Here is an 18833-nt window from a genome sequence, read left to right on the forward strand (position 1 = left end):
GGATGGCTCAGCTGAGAACATCAATTTGACTTCTGGCTATGACTGCCTAAGCTTAACGGGAGGCTATTTTTAAAGTGTTTATCTGCAGTTTACCTCTTCTGACAAAACAAATACAGTGGTTGTGGCTTTATGATGGTGTCCGGCACATTCTGCTGCGCGCCACTGCGCTCCTGTGCCTAGCTCTCTCTCAGCTTCGCTTCAGCAGAGTCTCCGCAGCGGTAGAAACTGTTGCAGTGTGTGGGTAATAAATCAGACTGCACGCAGGCTTGTTGCTTATCTCCAACAGTCTTTAATCATGTAGCAAAACATCTTAAATCAGCCCGGCGAAAGAGCGCACATCTTTCGCCTCTCGGTCAAAACCGAAAGAGAACTCACACACAGAGAACATTCCCGTATGTGAACATAACCACGCCTCAGAATGTGAGACGTCACTCAGAACTGTTTAACCCTGTAAGTTTTGATTCTCTTCACACCCCCTCTCGTCTCGCATCCTGAGGGAAACTGTGAACACACATCTACAGACCTATTTGAGTTCAACCCCCTTCCCATTGCCTCTTGCCTCTTTCTGGCATCTGTCTCAGACAACTGTTGAACCTCCTCAAAACTCCCAGGTTCGCACTGCGCGAAACCAACCCACGCGCTGGTGACTTGAAACCTCTCAGGTGGCACCCCCTTTGTTGTGCGTGCAGAACGTCTGAGCACAGTCTCAGGTGCTCCTTCTGACCCACTGGGGCCAGCAAGTGTGTCTCCTACATCAGAAGACTCCCCCTCTGACTTACTGCATCTTCGGGCCTTCTGCACTTTGCTAACGGGAGACGAAGGCTCACTCTTGGGCTCTCTTTTAACAACCTGTGGAGATGCCCAACCCTGTTCTTGACCCTGTTCAGAGACCTGGTCCTCAGCAACAGGTTCAGCTTCTGGCTCTCCCTCCTCCTCAGAATCAGACAGACATTCTGAGAGAACGTCAGGACTCTCATGGAGCCTTGACCAACCATTCTGCTCACAGAACTCAGCATGCTTGCTGATCAGAAGCTTGGTCTGATCACCTTCTGGATATGCAAACCTCCACCCCTTTGTCGCAGGCTCATATCCACAGAAGATCATTTTCTGGAACCTCGGATCACCTTCCTTCCGTTGAGCCTTTGGCACAAGCACCCAGGCTTCGCAACCAAACACACGGAAGAAATGCACTTGCGGTTTTTGCCGGTGCAACAAGAAAAACGGTGTGTCACCTATAACAGAGTTATAGGACCTGTTCATCGTAAAGTTGGCCGCCCTCCAAGCCTCTCCCCAAAAACACTGAGGCAAACCGGAGTCACACAGTAGAACATCAGCAGCTGCAGCCAGTGTCCTACTCCTGTGCCACACCCCTCTCCTGAGTGTCCACACCCCTCTCCTGAGGCGAAGTAGCAACCGTCAACCTGTGACGTATTCCCTTCTGGCGGAAAAAACTCTGCAGAGCAGACCCAGTAAACTCTGCACCTCGGTCGCTCTTGAAGCCCTGAACCTTGGTGGAGAACTGTAGTTCCACCGCCGCAACCCAGTCTTTAATCAGTTGCGCTGCCTCGCTTCGCTGCTTCAGCGAGAAGAACCAGCCATTCTGGCTAAAATCATCTGTCAGCGTCAGCATATACCTGGCCCCGCCCAGACACGGCCTTGGCATGGGACCACAAAGGTCTGTGTGCACAAGCTCAAAAGGTTTTGTGGTTACCCTCTCCCTTATGGGATAACTGCACCTTTTTACCTTTGCCCTTCTGCATGCCCTACAATCTAGGGATTTACCACATGCTTTCAGTTTGCAACCTTTAGTGCATTGGGGCAACTTCTGGACATCTTCCAAACTGCTGTGCGACATTCCCCTGTTCCACAAGTGAACACAAGAATCATGAATGGGAACATTAGCACACTTCGCCTGTGCTGTCTCGGCATCTCCCTTACCTTCCAGAGGTGTCTCCAGAACAAAAAGGTTGTTCTGACATGCAACACTGACCAGTTGTCTCCCACCCCTGGAAATGGAACAGACATCATTTGCAAAGCAAACCTTATAACCCTCCTTTACAAGAGCAGGTACAGATAAAAGACAACAATGCATCTCTGGCACAACGTAGATTTCCAGCTCCGCCTGTAAAAAAGAAACAAACACATTTCCCACGTTAGATAAAGGCCTCTGTGATCCATCAGCAAAAACAACAGTTTTCCCAGTTGAAACAGCTCTGCAGTTCCGCATTTCGCCACTAGGTGGCGCTGGCATCAGGTGATGGCTGGCTCCTGAGTCGATGACCCAATGCAGCATTCTGCCCTCACTGGAATTGTCCCGTAGCGTTGCCATGGAGGCAGCTAGGTGATAAGAACCTTCTTCACTCCCTGAGTCACGTCCTCCCTTCGCATTCCCACGCTGGCCTCCTCTCCTGGACTGGCTGCCATGGAAACCTGGCTGACTGCCATGGGAAGCGACCTTGGAGACATCCTGCCCGGCCTCTCTGGCTCTCTGCGGACAGGATCGACGCAGATGGTTGACTGACCCACAGACAAAACATCGACGAATGGAAAAAGCCTGAACTGTGTCTTCTGCTGGCCTGGTCCCCCGTCCTACAACCGGCAGGGCTCTCTGTGCCAGCTCGGCCCTCTCTGACACGACGTTCCTGTTCGTCACACAAACGTCCAGTCACGTACTGCAGCGTAAGATCTGCAGGATTCATTGACTCCAAAGTTAGACACAAATTGTCATAACTTTTGTCCAAAGAGCTGAGCAAAATATAAACTTTTAGTTCCTCAGAAAAGTTAACTTGCAACAGCCTCAGCTGGTTGAAAACAGAGCATCTCAGTCACATGCTGTCTGACGCAGCTTCATCTCAAACAAGCGTCTAGTGGTGTGGATCTTTGCCCCAGGTGTGGTCCTGTGGTGCACTCTCTCTAGTGCCTGGTAGGCCTCATGAGCAGTCTCAAGCCCTTCCACCAAAGGTAGCTGTGAGCCCTCCAAACTGAGCACTATAGCTCCCAGGGCTTTCTGGTTGCGCCTTTGTGAGGCATGAGCAGCTGCTACATCTGCTGCCGCTGCACCGGGTGCAGCTTGCTGTGGGAGCTCTTGTACAGCACCCCACAGACCCTTGGCTACCAGCCAGGCCTTCAGCTTCCTGTTCCACTCCCAGTTTTTCCCATTTAATTTTTTGAAAGGGACGGTGTATGATTCCTGGCTGTCTGCCATCTTCTCCCCCGGGGCTGATCCTACTCATGTAACAGCCGCTCCTCCTGGCACCTGGTCCTGGAGATGAGATCCTCCCCAGCGAGCTCCGCTGCCTCAAACGTTAGGCAGGACTCCAGCTGGCTCCCACACACACCAGCACGACGTGGCAACAGCTTCCAAAGCTTGGCTGACTTCCCATAACCTGTGGCTTTATGATGGCGTCCGGCACATTCTGCTGCGCACCACTGCGCTCCTGTGCCTAGCGCTCTCTCAGCTTTGCTTCAGCAGAGTCTCCGCAGCGGTAGAAACTGTTGCAGTGTGTGGGTAATAAATCAGACTGCACACAGGCTTGTTGCTTATCTCCAACAGTCTTTAATCGTGTAGCAAAACATCTTAAATCAGCCCGGTGAAAGAGCGCACATCTTTCGCCTCTCGGTCAAAACCGAAAGAGAACTCACACACAGAGAACATTCCCGTATGTGAACATAACCACGCCTCAGAATGTGAGACGTCACTCAGAACTGTTTAACCCTGTAAGTTCTGATTCTCTTCACAGTGGTACCTCAGGTTAAGTACTTAATTCATTCCAGAGGTCCGTTCTTAACCTGAAACTGTTCTTAACCTGAAGCACCACTTTAGCTAATGGGGCCTCCTCCTGCTGCCATGCCGCCGCCGCACGATTTCTGTTCTCATCCTGAAGAAAAGTTCTTAACCCGAGGTACTACAGAGGAGGCAGGTTTAGTCGTTGTCTGAGGACTATCCCTGCCTCCGGGTCTGGTCCTGACCGGATGGATACTAGAATCAGCAAGGGATACCCACATGACCTGAAGGTGCTGCTGTGCAATGCCAGGTCAATGATTCATAAGACCACTGCCATCCATGACTTGATCATGGATGGAGGATTTGACCTGGCATGTGTAACAGAGACTTGGTTGGATGAAGCAGATGGGCCTGTCCTTGCCGCTGCTTGTCCACCAGGTTTCTCTTACGCACAGCAACCCAGGTCACGTGGGCGGGGAGGGGGGGTTGCAGTGATTTTTAGGAAGTCATTAGTTTGCACCAGGTGTCCTATTGGGAAGACCCAGTTTTCTGAGTGCATGTTCTGGAAGTTGGGCAATAGGGGCAGTACAGGATTCCTTTTGGTGTACCGACCTCCCCGCTGCACCAAGGATTCCCTGCCCGAGCTGCTTCAGGTCGTGGTGGATGTTCTCCTGGAGACACCTAGCTTGGTCGTCCTAGGGGATTTTAACATCCATGCCGACACGACCTTACAAGGGGCCGCTCGGGACTTCGTGGAAAGCATGGCCTCCATGGGGCTGTCCCTGAATAAGTCTGGCCCAACCCCTAGCCGTGGACATGCCTTGGACCTGGTGTTTACCTCTATGGATGTTGGTGATCTGACACTAAGTAAAAGCGAAACGAAAGAAGTGCCATGGTCAGATCACTTCCTGGTGCAACTGGACTTCTCTGCGACCCATCCCCTCTGCAGGGAGGTGGGACCAATTTGGATGGTCCGCCCCCGCCACTTAATGGATCCAAATGGTTTCCAGAGAGTGGTAGGGGATGCTTTATCCCATGTTGATGGCCTTTCAGCTGATTCCCTGGTGGCCCGCTGGAATGTGGAGTTAACCAGGGCTATTGACTGTTTGGCTCCGAAGCGCCCTCTCCAATTGCATGGAGCCCGGACAGCCCTGTGGTTTTCCACAGATCTGAGGGCAATGAAACAATCGTTGAGATGGCTAGAGCACCGGTGGTGGAGAACTCATTCCGAATCTGACCGGACACAGGTTAGAGCTCAACGTCGAGCCTACCAAGTGGCGATAGCGACGGCGAAGAAGAATTTCTTCACCGCCTCCATTGCATCTGCAGAAAACAGCAGCAGGAGACTTTTTCAGGTGGTTCACAATTTAGCGGAACCACCTGCAACATCGGGGCCCAGTACGGGCCACATGTTCTCCTGAAATGATTTTGCAAAGTTTTTTGCAGATAAAATCGCTCAGATTCGGGAAGAAGTAGACTCCACCGTGGGAGCAGGGCCGGGGCGGGAGAGTGCTAGAGTTCTGTCTAGTCAAGTTGAGTGGGATCAATTCCAATCTGTTACCTCCGAGGATGTGGACAGGCTGCTTGGACGAGTGAAACCAACCACCTGTCTCCTGGATCCTTGCCCATCCTGGCTTATAAAAGCTAGCCGGGAAGGACTGGGCGATGGGCTTCGTGGGGTGGTGAATGCTTCCCTCCGTGAGGGAGCCTTCCCAGACCTGCTGAAAGAGGCGGTTATTAAACCGCTTCTTAAAAAACCATCTTTAGATGCGGCCACGATGGCCAACTATCGCCCAGTCTCAAATCTTCCATTCCTGGGCAAGGTGACTGAGCGAGCGGTTGCCGAACAACTCCAGGCACGCCTGGAAGAAGCGGACCATTTGGATCCCTTCCAGTCGGGATTCAGGCCTCATCATGGGACTGAAACTGCCTTGGTCGCACTGGTTGATGATCTCCGGCGGGCTAGGGACAAAGGTGAGAGCTGTTTCCTAGTTCTGCTGGATCTCTCAGCGGCGTTCGATACCATCGACCATAGCATCCTTCTGGACCGTCTTGAGGGGCTGGGAGCTGGGGGCACTGTTATACAGTGGTTCCGCTCCTTCCTCCTGGGCCGTGTTCAGAAAGTGGTGGTGGGGGATGAGTGTTCAGACCCCTGGGCTCTCACTTGTGGTGTGCCTCAGGGTTCTGTCCTCTCCCCCATGCTTTTCAACATCTACATGCGGCCGCTGGGAGAGATCATCAGGAGGTTTGGGCTGGGTGTTCATCAGTATGCGGATGATACCCAGCTCTACCTCTCTTTTAAATCAGAACCAGTGAAGGCGGTGAAGGTCCTGTGTGAGTGTCTGGAGGCGGTTGGAGGATGGATGGCGGCTAACAGATTGAGGTTGAATCCTGACAAGACAGAAGTACTGTTTTTGGGGGACAGGAGGCGGGCAGGTGTGGAGGATTCCCTGGTCCTGAATGGGGTAAGTGTGCCCCTGAAGGACCAGGTGCGCAGCCTGGGAGTCATTTTGGACTCACAGCTGTCCATGGAGGCACAGGTCAAATCTGTGTCCAGGGCAGCTGTTTACCAGCTCCATCTGGTACGTAGGCTGAGACCCTATCTGCCTGCGGACTGTCTCGCCAGAGTGGTGCATGCTCTGGTTATCTCCCGCTTGGACTACTGCAATGCACTCTACGTGGGGCTACCTTTGAAGGTGACTTGGAAACTACAACTAATCCAGAAGGCGGCAGCTAGACTGGTGACTGGGAGCGGCCGCCGAGACCATATAACACCGGTCTTGAAAGACCTGCATTGGCTCCCAGTACGTTTCCGAGCACAATTCAAAGTGTTGGTGCTGACCTTTAAAGCCCTAAACGGCCTTGGTCCAGTATACCTGAAGGAGTGTCTCCACCCCCATCATTCTGCCCGGACGCTGAGGTCCAGCGCCGAGGGCCTTCTGGCGGTTCCCTCATTGCGAGAAGCAAAGCTACAGGGAACCAGGCAGAGGGCCTTCTCGGTAGTGGCGCCCGCCCTGTGGAACGCCCTTCCAGCAGATGTCAAAGCGATAAACAACTACCTGACATTCAGGAGACATCTTAAGGCAGCCCTGTATTTTTGGTTTTTATGGAAGCCGCCCAGAGTGGCTGGGGAGGCCCAGCCAGATGGGCGGGGTATAAATAATACATTATTATTATTATTATTATTATTATTATTATTATTATTATTATTACTATTTCTGGGTTAGTGGAGTCTGTAACCTGAAGCGTATGTACCACTGTACTTCAGCATGGCAGTTTCCCAAAGTGTTGCCCTGCTAGCCATGACAAAGAGCTCTGAGTTACTTGTGAACCTCACCCTGTTTCCTCTCTGAGAGGCTTTGATCCCCAGCCTGGTCTACCGGGAGCAAGTGGGACCTGGATGCTGTGCATGTGGCAGCTTCCTTTTCTTCATGGGCCAAGTGGAGATGCTGGTTAATGGTCTGCCTCACCAGGTTGTTGGAAGGGCAAATGTGATAGAGATTGCAAGCTCTCCTTTCAGCGTAGTGCTTGCAAACCGTTGCTCAGAATCCTTTCTCCACTGCTAAAGCAAAAATCAACCATTTCGCAACCCAGGCTTTGGCACCCAATCCCAAATGGCAAAGAGTCTCCTTCCTTCACAGAGCACAAAGTACCAATTCAATGGTGTCCCTCAAGGGACTCCCCTTGGGTGACTTCTCTGAATCCGTGATGCCATCTAGCACCCAGCCATGCCTTTGGGCCCCCACTCTCAGGAGCATCTCTCCCGCCATCACCTGAGCAGAGGCCCCAAAGACCCCTTAGAGGTGCTGCTTCCACTGTTCCATCCACCCCACTCGTACCATTTTGGGAATAGGCAGCTGCCAGTCTCTGTGTGGGAGGAGGGCAGAGACACCTCCTTTCTCAGCCTTTGAAACAGGAGGTGCCAGTTTCCGGCATGCAAAAGATGCAGGAGTCCCCGTGGGACACAGAGCCCCCCCCCCGCGCCTGCATGCAGGTGCCCATCTGGCCCACAGCTGCACCCTCAGCAGGCAGGCCGGCAGACCACAGCCATGCCTGTGGCTCTGGAACAGGACCAATGAACTTACTTTCTTTTCTCGAGGGGGACTTAGCTGCTCCCCAAAATCCACCTTTCGCCGGGCTTCTGCCCCTCTTAAGTCCGGGCCCTGGATTCCCACTGTCTTGGCATGTGGGGTCCTTAGTCTCAGGATGCCAACCGTCCCCCCTCACTGACCCATGATTCAGTGAGCGTGGAAGGAACGGTGTCTGCCCCCCACCCCACGCTTGGTATTCTCATCCAAGGGCTAAGGACCTTCTTGTTAGAATTCCTGCTTCATGATTGCAGTCATGGGATTGTTGTCTATCACATGACGGTGTATGTTTTGACTCCACAGTGTGGGAAGTGATGGAGACAGGATGTTTGTGTTACTGTGTTCCAGTGCTCCGTGTGTGTTTATATGTAACTAAGGTAAAGGGACCCCTGACCATTGGTCCAGTCGTGACCGACTCTGGGGTTACGGCGCTCATCTCGCTTTATTGGCTGAGGAAGCCGGCGTACAGCTTCCAGGTCATGTGGCCAGCATGACTAATCCACTTCTGGCGAACCAGAGCAGCGCACAGAAACGCCGTTTACCTTCCTGCCAGAGCGGTACCTATTTATCTACTTGCACTTTGACGTGCTTTCGAGCTGCTAGGTTGGCAGGAGCAGGGACCGAGCAACGGGAGTTCACCCTGTCGCGGGGATTCGAACCGCCGACCTTCTGATCAGCAAGTCCTAGGCTCTGTGGTTTAACCCACAGCGCCACCCGCGTCCCTGTAAATAAAGTAGATTAGCCAAAATGCTGAGTTGCTGAGGTCTGTTATGCAGACTGCAAGAACTCTGCGGATCCCTAAGTGTGCCGATGTCTGTTGGCATCAGTCGTTGTGATGTTCGGGCAGAAGAAAGCTTTTGAAGCTCCCAAACGATCGACCAGGAGGGAGGGAACATGCCAGTCAGGCATGTGTCTCTGCCAGGGTCCTACTCAAGAGTAGAATGAACTCCTCACACTTCTGCCCTCCTGCCCTCCCTTTGCCCAACAGCCAGGCCTCTAGCCTGCACCGGCACAGCCTCCCCCACTGCCTTCTCTCCGCCTTTCTGTTCTGATCACATCAGTGCACTTTAAAAGCACTTCCTTTGGGGCCCCACAAAGACGCCCCCCCCCCGGGCCTGAGGAGAGCAGCTCTCCCACGCTGGAACACTGCCTGTCAAGTTGCATTTCTTACAGATTCCAGCAAGGTGAAAGGGCAGGCAGGCAGACAGATCAGCTGCTTTGCAGGAGCCGGAGGTGGGCAGAGGGGCTCCTGCCCCCCTCACAGAGCATGGGTCCTGCCACCACATCTCCTCTCTCGGCAGTTTGTGGCAGCAGGTACAGGAAAGAGGCCCTGGGTCTGCTGCCAAACAAGCATCCCCTTTCTTCTCCTTCCTTCCTTCCCTGCCACACTGAGCCTGTCAAGCTGACGCCCACCTGAAGAAACGCTTCTGAAAAACCAGTTACAGATGGGTAGCCGTGTTGGTCTGCCATAGTCAAAATAAAAAAATTCCTTCCTGTAGCACCTTAAAGACCAACTAAGTTAGTTCTTGGTATAAGCTTTTCGTGTGCATATGGAAGGCACCACATTGAGCCGCATGAAATGGAAGTCCGGTATCTGAAGAAGTGTGCATGCACACGAAAGCTTATACCAAGAACTAACTTAGTTGGTCTTTAAGGTGCTACAGGAAGGAATTTTTTTATTCTGAAAAACCAGATATACTTTCTGTCACTGGATGATGCTATTCTGGTCTCCATTTCCCCTTCCATGTTCCCCTCACAGGCTGAGGGATGGCAGGGGGCGGGTTCCTCCTCCTCCTACCCGGAATCAAGTCTTTACAGGACCAGAACCAGCTAGCATTACGCAAAGCAGTTTGGAGCAGCCCAGAGATGTTCATGATGAGCAGCCCTTGGGGGCAGGTTGAGTCAGGCAAGAGTTTTGCCTTGACTCCTGAAAGACCAGCAAAGCTTTGGGAGGGCATCACTTCAGGGGCTTGAATTGCAAGACTGAAGTCCTATCATCCGCTGCCTGAATCAGGATAGCAGGTTTTATTCCAGTTTTTGGATGTTAATTAGCTAGATGGTTTGTGAATGGTGACAGATTGTATTTTTTGTATGTCAGTTCCTTTTAATTTCTTCCTTCATGCTACACCTATGTGTATACACCATGGAATCCTTTGCACTCCCAAGTATTTTACATTTATTTGCAGTAAATAAATGTATGAAACAAATACTTGCCAGCTGTCAGAAAACCTTCATCCCCCACCAAAAGCTGATTTGTTAAACTGGTTGGTCTTTCAGGTACTGCTGTGGAAATGTCAACATTGCTCTGGCTTATCTGGTCAGCGCTGAGGATGTGCAGGGGGTGCTGAGATTGGGGTGGGGGACCCTGCAGGTGCCCCATGGAGCCATGGGGTTGGGAGGGAGCCTCCGTGGCTCCTGGTGCTTTTGCTGCAATAGACCAACATGGCTACACCTCTGGAAAATGGTGGGTGTGAACCCTGGGAGGTTCACTTCATTCACTGCAAGCCTTGCAAGGCACTAGTGTCCCCCTCCCCAAGGCCTGTGCTATTCCTTGGGAGAGGCAGTTCAGCTGCCATCTTTCCAGTGATGGAGGGGACTTGAGCAGTGGCCTTAGGACTGGCCCAACCACTCCAAGGGGTAGTCCAAAGAGCCAGCCCACCTGTCCAGCCCATTCATCTCCTTGTCTGGACCCCTGAATCAGGTCTTCCTGATGCATTGCCCGCCTGGGACTTGGTGTGGGAGAAGCACAGCTGAAGCAGACATTTTCTGGCAGGGCGCATGGTGGCGGCAGTGGAAGGAGAGTCCAGCGTTGGTATCAGAGATCCTCCCCATAAAGCAATTAGGCTTGGATTCCCTAAGGGAGATGGGGAGGGATGTTGGGGTGTGTAGTTGTGTGTGTGTTATGAGGCAGAAGCCATGGCTCTGTGATTCATTGTGATGCCTCTTACTCCACCTTTGATTGCAGGCTGGGGATTAGCTGCCACCTCCAGATGAATGTTCCCAGAGGAAGCGGTGGCAGGAGAGACAGTTTTCAGGTGGGAGCTGAAATGTGGAAAGCAGGCAGGGAACCAGCGGTGCCTCTTTGAAGCACTGGAAGCAAGAGGTAGAAAATGGAGCTGAGCAAGACAAGCCGAGCCACAGGCCTTGGCAGTGGTGGGCTTCCAAGGGCTCAGGAAGTCCTTGGGTTGTGATGCATCCAGGTGCCTCTCGCAGGTGTGTGCAGTGTGTGTGGAGCTGTGACTATTGTGGCCATGATCTGCGTAGTCCTCTGCCTTCCCACAACCCCCCCTCAAATGCTCTGACTGGTGGCTCAGACCTTTATCTGAGGAGATGGTGGAGCCAGGAGAGGCCGATCCCCGAGGGTCTTCTGTGGGGTCAGCTGCTGTCCTCTGAGGGGCTTGGCTGTGATATCTGCCATGGTTTCAGCAACTGCCCTTTTCTCCCTTTCTTTTTTGTAATTGACCTTATAGTTACCCATGCCTTGTGGTTGCTGCTTGTCTTTTTTTATGCTGTAAGTCTCTTTGGATCAGCGATCTTCAGAAACAACCTAGAAATGGCTTGGAGAAAGAAATGGGGACAGCTTGAGCTTGGTGGGAGCAGCCCAAACCTTCTCCCATCTTGCTCTTGGAGTTGCAAAACATCCATGGAGGCACAGCTGCCGGCAGGCCTGTGGAAAAGCACGCTGTCTCGACTAACAGTATCAGGAGCTGTAAACTGCTTGCTTATGGATGCTCCTCCTGGCTCTCTTCTGGGCTCCCTGCCTCACTTGGAGATGGCAGCTAGCAGGCCACCAGCAGCCAATGTTCTTTGGGGACAAGAAAATAGCTCCTGCACAGGCAGCAGGGGAAGAAACTGCTCCCCCCCCATCCCACCATGGCTGCCAGGAAATTGCAAGGATGGCTTGGGACACCAGGAGTGGCTCCTCTTGCTTGAAGAGAGACCTGGAAATCCAGAATGTGTTTTTGCACCCTGTTCCCTCAGTAATAGCTCCCAGTAATAGTTCATGGCTTAGAGCATTTGCTGTGGGGGTAGCAGGAAGGCTGTTTGTGGGGTGGGGCGTATGAGGCTTGCTGTGGTGTGAACCATTCATTATCTCAGGCCAGCTCTCTGCCTCCAGGGATTAGGCTTGTTCTGGATGGCTGAGACTGGCCATTTGACCTGGGGTGGGCTTTCGGAGACTGGGCCCTGCTGAGTTGTGGGCCTTGGCTGCTGTTGAGTTGCAGTGCTGGGGGTGGGGTGGGCGTCAGGACTCCCTAACCATGGGCGTTTGCAAGGGGAGGACAAAGGCTGCTTCTTTTCACTAACATCCGATGTGTGCAAGGCTGCGCCAGGACCTTTGCCCTGACCTGGATTTGCTGCGCCCCTTTTTGGCTTTTGATGCAGGATCAGGTCAGTGCAGTGAGAGCAGAATCTTGCACTGCAGGAAGAGGGAAAAGGTGGAACCTGGGCAGGAGGCTTGGCCCCCAGTGGCTGCACACCCAAGGCCCAAACTGCAGAGTTTAACAGTTAGACTGGCTGGGACTTCTTGAAGACCCCTCCCCGCCCCATGGCAGGAGACCCTTGCCAGGGTCCCGCAAGTCTGTGGTGCCTTTAGCATGCGCTAATGATCAATAATCTTTTTGAGCCTGCAGAGTATTCAGTGTTGCAGGCAAAGTTGGTAAATGTGCCACGCTTAATGTGCTGCTTCCTTGACTCAAGCAAGAGCAACCAGCTGCCTGGTTCTTGTCATCCGGGTGGTCATAAAGGCCAGGGCGTCCAACTCTAGGGCCTAGGCATAATTTGTACTGCTTTATGTAAAATCACTGCTTTGAGAGTGTAGTTCAACAGCATCTAGAGCAGTGTTTTTCAACCTTTTTTGGGCAAAGGCACACTTGTTTCATGAAAAAAATCACGAGGCACACCACCATTAGAAAATGTTAAAAAAATTAACTCTGTGCCTATATTGACTATATATAAACTTACCGGGCTGCTGCTGCTGCACAGGGCTGGACTCACTCGTCTCTCTTCCGAGACCCGACCGTGACCGACTGGTTCCAGATGACCTCCTCACCTCACGCTGCACCTGCGGCCTGGTCTGGATCCGGATGCGGTCTCTCTGCAGTGCCGACTCCCGCCGAGTCCTGGCCTCCATCCGTCTCCTCCTGCTCCGGTCCTCCTGGTGACTCGAGTCACGACGTCGTCTTCTCTCTGCTGCTGCGCATACTGTGCTCGGGCGGGAAGGAAGTCGGAAGATGATGTCCTACTGTGATAGGTCCAGGCTGGAGTCTGGACCAATCACAGCCCGGACATCAGAAAAGTGGAGGGTGTCCCCCTGAGGAGCGCCAATCGGCGCCCCTGCTGGCCGAGGGTGGGGTTAAAAACCCCACCCCCCCATACCCAGGACACAGTCCGGCGCCCGCCTAGTGGGCAAAAATTTGACTTTTTTTTTTAAAAAAAAAATCTTTTGAATTTTTCAATTTTTCCCACGGCACACCAGGCAACATCTCGCGGCACACTAGTGTGCTGCGGAACAGTGGTTGAAAAACACTGATCTCTAGAGCAGTGTTTCCCAACCTTTTTTGGGCAAAGGCACACTTGTTTCATGAAAAAAATCTCGAGGCACACCACCATGCCAGATGGGGAAAGGTCACTTTTTACTTATGTAAAAAAAAAATAAAAAAATAGTAACAGCATAGAAGGTAATGGTTAGGCTAGCATCCCTCTTCCAAATATGCTAGGTTTTTATTTGCAGGGACTGTTCTACATGGGAAGGGGAAAGGAAAGTTAATAGAAGGAAAGGCGGGTGGGAGAGAAAGAGAAAGAAAGAGGGAAGGAAGGGGGGAAGAGAAGTGGAAAGGAGGGAGACCGAGACGGGGGAGAAGCGTCTGGAGAGTTGCTCCGAAGTTTGGGGGGCCGCGGGGGTGGGCGCGCGTCCCAGGAGGCGGAGGCCAGCCCGGGCCGGGAGCCGCGCCGCGGCCCGGGGGCGGAAGGCGGACCGCGGCTCCTAGGATTTGGAAAGGGGACGGCGGCGCAGGGGGAGGAGACCCGCACGGCTAGGGCAGCGTGCAGGGGGAGGGGAGCGGGCCGGAGGCGGGCGAGGGGGGCCGCAATCCCGCGCGCCGCGAACATGGCCTCCTTCCCCGCGGGCCCCGCCGAGCCCCCCGGCCGGGGAGGGCGGCGCGCCCCCGCCGCCGGAGGAGAGCAGAGGCAGGAGGAGGAGGACGAAGGCGCTGCCGAGGAGGCGCGCCAACTTCTGCCAACTTCGGCGCCCGCCCCGTCGCCGCAGGCTCCTCCCGGCCGAGAGCCAGAGGACGGCGGCGGAGCAGGAGGAGGAGGATCAGGTTTGGCGACGGCTGCTGCGTCCTCTCCAAGCCCGGGGCTGGCCTCCGCCGCGCCCGATCCTCCGCGCTTGCCGTTCTTCTCGGCGGAGCAGGTCTCGTGCGTGTGCGAGGCGCTGCTGCAGGCGGGCGACCCCGGCCGGCTGGGCCGCTTCCTGGGCTCGCTGCCGCCCGACGCCGAGGCGCCGTGCCTGGAGGCGCAGGTGGGCGAGAGCCTGGCCAAGGCGCGCGCGCTGCTGGCCTTCCAGCGCGGCGACTTCGCCGAGCTCTGCCGCCTGGTGCAGAGCCAGCGATGGGATGTGGGAGGGAGCTCGCTCTCCGCCCCGCGTGTGCCTATGTGGGGCACGTTACAGCCCCGTGACGTCAGCGCCACGCAGGCAGCCAGGCAGGCAGACGGCGAGAGCCCCGCGCTGGGCGGCCTCTCCTCGCTGCCGCCGCCCTGCCTCTCGCCGCCCGCCTCGCCCGCCTCCCTCCCACGGCACACCAGGCAACGTCTCGCGGCACACTAGTGTGCCGCGGAACACCGGTTGGGAAACACTGCTCTAGAGGATCACAGAGCCATCCCCCCCTTGCTCCAATTAGTTCTTACTGGAGTTCATGAAATTTTGGCATGTTTGCTTTCTACCTTTGGAGACTTTGCAGTCAAAAGGTGGGTGATAAATTTTATTTTAGTAGTCAAGCAGAGCATTCCAGAAGGAAATGGAGCACAGAAGCTGCTGAGCTTGGCTCCCAAATTCACCCCCTCCTACGTACATCCCTTTCTGCCCCTTGGACCCCCTCCTTGCAAGTTGATGGCTCTGTTGGGGGAGGCTCCTCTCCTGACCAGAGGTACCTGCTGAGGCTATATCAGCCATCGCCTATATATGTGTTATCCAGCACAGAAAACAATTCTTAGGGAAACTGGCAACATTTTGTTGCATTCTGGGCATAAGAGGCAAACCTCTCTTTAAAGGTGCCCATGGGCTGCCAAGTGTATTTTGGAATGCTTAGCATTAAATATACCCTCCTCCCCTCCCAGAACTATCAGCCAGTGAAGAATCTCTGAGTGTTGCTTTCCTGAGGAGTGGTCAGCTGACTCCTCCGGGATGTCCTGGCATCTGCTTCTGTGAGCGAAAACTATGCAGTGCATGTAGTTCCAACCTTAGGGGCTCCCAAACACAACTTTCTGGAAACATTGCTGGTCACAGCTGGGAGATGTCAGCCAGTAGCCACCTCTAGCTCTGGGTAGGGAGCCCCTTTTGACCCCACATCCTGGAAGGATGTGCTTGCCCACAAAGGAAAGTAGCCATGGGGCTTGGCTGAGCTGGGGAACATGGCCTGCCAGGGCCAGGATCTCCGTCCAGGTCTCTCAAAGTGGCCACCTTTGTGCTGCCTGCTTCCATCACTCCAGAAGTACCAAGGTGGCATCTGCCTGGAAGGCTTTGTGGTTTTGTGTGTGTGAAGTCTTGCAACAAGCGGAAAGGAGAGCGCTCAGTGTCCTACTCTTGGTCAGTAAGGCACAGCTTCTCTGAGAGGCACATGAGCACACACCCACCCTTCCATTAAAGCAGCAACTAAGAAGCAGTGTCTTAAATTGGCTGGGCACTCCTGTCAGAGAGGACCCCACCACTAGCCCTTGCTTAAACCTTCCTCTATTTCCCCCTTTCTGTAATGTGGGTCAGGGTTATGTTAACCCCATATTGCAGAGGGAAGGGCTGAACCCACTGCCACCTAGTGACAGAACCAAGATCAGAACTGGGGGCTTCCTGATGTAGCAGAGCAGAGAAAAACTTAAGGAAGCATTTTTGTAAAAAGCACATGCCTAATTTGAAGGGCTGTTGTGTCTTTGCAGGTTTTCAAAACCCAGCGACAAGTAGGCCACTGGAAGCCTAGTTCTCCTCCCCACCCTTCAAACATCCTGATCAATATGGATCTCTGGTCCCTCAGTGATGGTTCCAGTTTGAAGCTGCAGAGCTTTCTTATCAGAGTGGTGGTGGGAAGAAGCAGTGCCTGGATCCCTCACTCCCAAAAGGCTTGTCCTGATTTCAGTCAGCCTTTTCCCGTGGCGCTGTCTCCAAAGCATAAATCTGAGGCTGGCTCTTGCATGGATTTATGCAAATCCTCCTCTAACTTCTCAGTCTGCTGCCTTTGTTCCTTACTGGATGTTGGCAGACATTGGCTGCCTCCCCCACCCCACCCCCAAGCATGGAAAATAAGCACAGAGTTGTCTTACTTTCCTTTGTTTTTATAGTGACTGGATAAATGATTGTGATGCATAGGAAAAGGAAAGGCACCCTCTCCCTCATCTGGCTTTAGGGCTCTTCTGTATGTGGTCAAGCGGATAAAAGGTTTGGTCAGTTCAGCGGTGAGTGTTTTCAGAAGACAGGTGTTGGATGCTCAGGCTGGCTTGCAAAGCAAATTCCTCTCACATAAGTGGTGGAAGCTGATTGCATTTGCTATCGGGCAATTTGCACAACCCAGTTAGGGTGGCTAGTGGGGTGCATGTGGAGAAAGAGGCCCATGCGCCAAATACGTCTCCATGCGCCTGGGCTGGGGGTGGTACGTGATGAGCATGCTGGTGGTGCTTCTTCCGCCCTGTGCTCCGGCTGGGCAAATCTTGCATGACAGGGAGGTGCAGAGCAGGCAGCTGTCCGCCTGAATGGCTTGGCTCAAGATCTCCATTCACCCAGAGAGCCCCTCTGCCTTAACTCATAATTCCATGCAGACTCCATTTCACAAGCCTGTCCATGGCTGCTTCAGCCGATTTGCTCTATGGAGCTCAACCTGCTTTGCTGACCTGGCAATACATTCCTGTTTTATGTATCAGTTCCAGGCATGATAAACCTCCCAGGCAGAACATCTGTTCTCGCCTGCAGCTTGTAGAGTCATTTGAGGGCTTTGCTATCTTCCTTTTAGTGATGCGGGGGGGGGGGGGCAGCTCACAGACCCTGAGAATGATACTTTGTGATGGCAATGAGGCATGTATCTTTTGTGGCCCAGACTTGGAAGTGTCCTACATGCAAAAAATCTCTGATTTCATTTTTTTAAAAAAAACAATTCAGAAATCTTCCCAACACATCTCTCGTTCCTTCCCTTCTGTCATCCTGCTTTCCTAAGATGAAAACTTCCACTTGGAGAATGCAACAAAAGGTGAGTCTTCCTGTGTGCCAATCCTGCACTTCCTTCCCTAAAAGGTGTTGAACCTCCCAAAGCGAAAAGTGTGCAACATCAGATTTCAAAGGGGACAGGAGGGAGGGAAATCGGAGGCTTCCATTGGGTGGAGCTGAAAGGTCTGCCTGGTCCTTGAATGCCTATGTTTCTCCAAGCATCCCCACCTGGATGTGTTGGAGACAAGTTCAGTGAACTGCCTGATTTTTATATTTTCAGTCAAGGTGGGCGCAGCCAATGCTCTTCCTCTGACCCAGCAGTTTTTGATGCTGCCTTTACTTGGCTAAGTCTCTTCTCATGATGATAAGAGGCCAGAAGCCTCCACCAGTTTGTTGTTTCTGCTTAACAACAAGCAGAAATAAGAGCTCACTACTATTGCAACCATTTCATTTATCCTGATGAAAGGGTTACCTAAAACTGGCTTTTGATTGCATTGTTTAGATGAACAAAGCCAATCTGCAAATGTTTCTTTCGATTTTCATGGAGAAAGCAACTTCTTCGGCGATCACTCATAGCCGAGTGAGTCCATAAGTGACTGTGGAGGCCAATTCTGGATCCACATGTCCTTCTACAGTGGGGACATTGGTTTCTGGGTCGGAGTTGATTACGGTGTGGGTTTGCCAAGCGTGTCTTCTTCTTAGCTTGTTTCTCCCTTTCGTCCTGAGTTCAAGTGTCTTCAAAGTCTATGACACCTTTGGTAAAGGCTGTTGCCCAACTGGAGCACTCGCAGACCAGTGTTTCCCAATTGTCGGTGTTTATTCTACATGTTTTAAGATTTACCTTGAGTCTTTAAACCTCTTTTGTTGAACACCAGCATTATACTTTCCATTTCTAAGTTCAGAATAGAGTAGTTGCTTTGGAAGACGATCATCAGGCATCCGGACAACATGACCAGTCCAACGAAGCTGATGTTGAAGAATCATTGCTTTGATGCTGGTGATCTTTGCTTCTTCCAGCACACTGGCATTAGTTTGCCTGTCTTCCCAAGTGATGTGTAAAATTTTTTGGAGACACTGTTGATGGAATCTTTCAAGAAGTTGGAGATGGCGTTTATAAGTTTCATGTTTCACTAGCATACAGTAAGGTTGGTAGTACAATAGCTTTGTTTGTAAATAAGCATTTTGGTTTCCCTGCAAATGTCCCTCAAGCACTCTGCACTTCAATCAGAAGAAAACTGCACTTGCAGAGCTCTGGCAATGCTGGATTTTGGCATCAGTGTCGGGCCTTGTGGAAAAGTAACTGCCCAGGTAGGAGAAGTGATTGACGTTTTCCAATGTTACACCGTGGAGTTGGATTTCTGGCACTGCAGAGGGGTTGTTTTGTGCTTGTTGGTGCAGCACTTTGGTTTTTTGGATATTGAGGATAGGCCAAGCTTTTCATAAGCGTCTGCGAAGATATTTAGGATGGTTTGGAGGTCATCCTCTGAGTGTGCACACACTATGTTGTCATCAGCATATTGAAGCTCTATGACAGAAGTTATGGTAACCGTACTCTTTGCTTTCAGCCTACTTAAGAGCTTTCCATCTGTTTGATATATGATTTCTACCCTGGTGAGGA

At 52.6% G+C, this 18833-nt stretch overlaps 1 protein-coding gene across 5 annotated transcripts in view; it reads left to right on the plus strand.

The window, feature by feature from the left end:
- The window catches only part of LINGO3 (leucine rich repeat and Ig domain containing 3), a 42765-nt gene that overhangs the window by 4326 nt on the left and 19606 nt on the right, over positions 1–18833 (plus strand). Inside the window, exon 1 of one of the 5 annotated variants that reach the window (XM_081177536.1) lies at positions 17135–17258. The exons of the other annotated variants lie outside the window; for them this stretch is intronic. The gene's annotated coding sequence lies outside the window, so the exon portion shown is untranslated. Of the gene's footprint in view, positions 1–17134; positions 17259–18833 lie in introns of those variants that run through there. 5 annotated transcript variants of the gene reach the window in all.

This window comes from Podarcis bocagei (genome assembly GCF_964188305.1).
Source record: "Podarcis bocagei genome assembly, chromosome: 18".
NCBI classification, from domain to species: domain Eukaryota; kingdom Metazoa; phylum Chordata; class Lepidosauria; order Squamata; family Lacertidae; genus Podarcis; species Podarcis bocagei.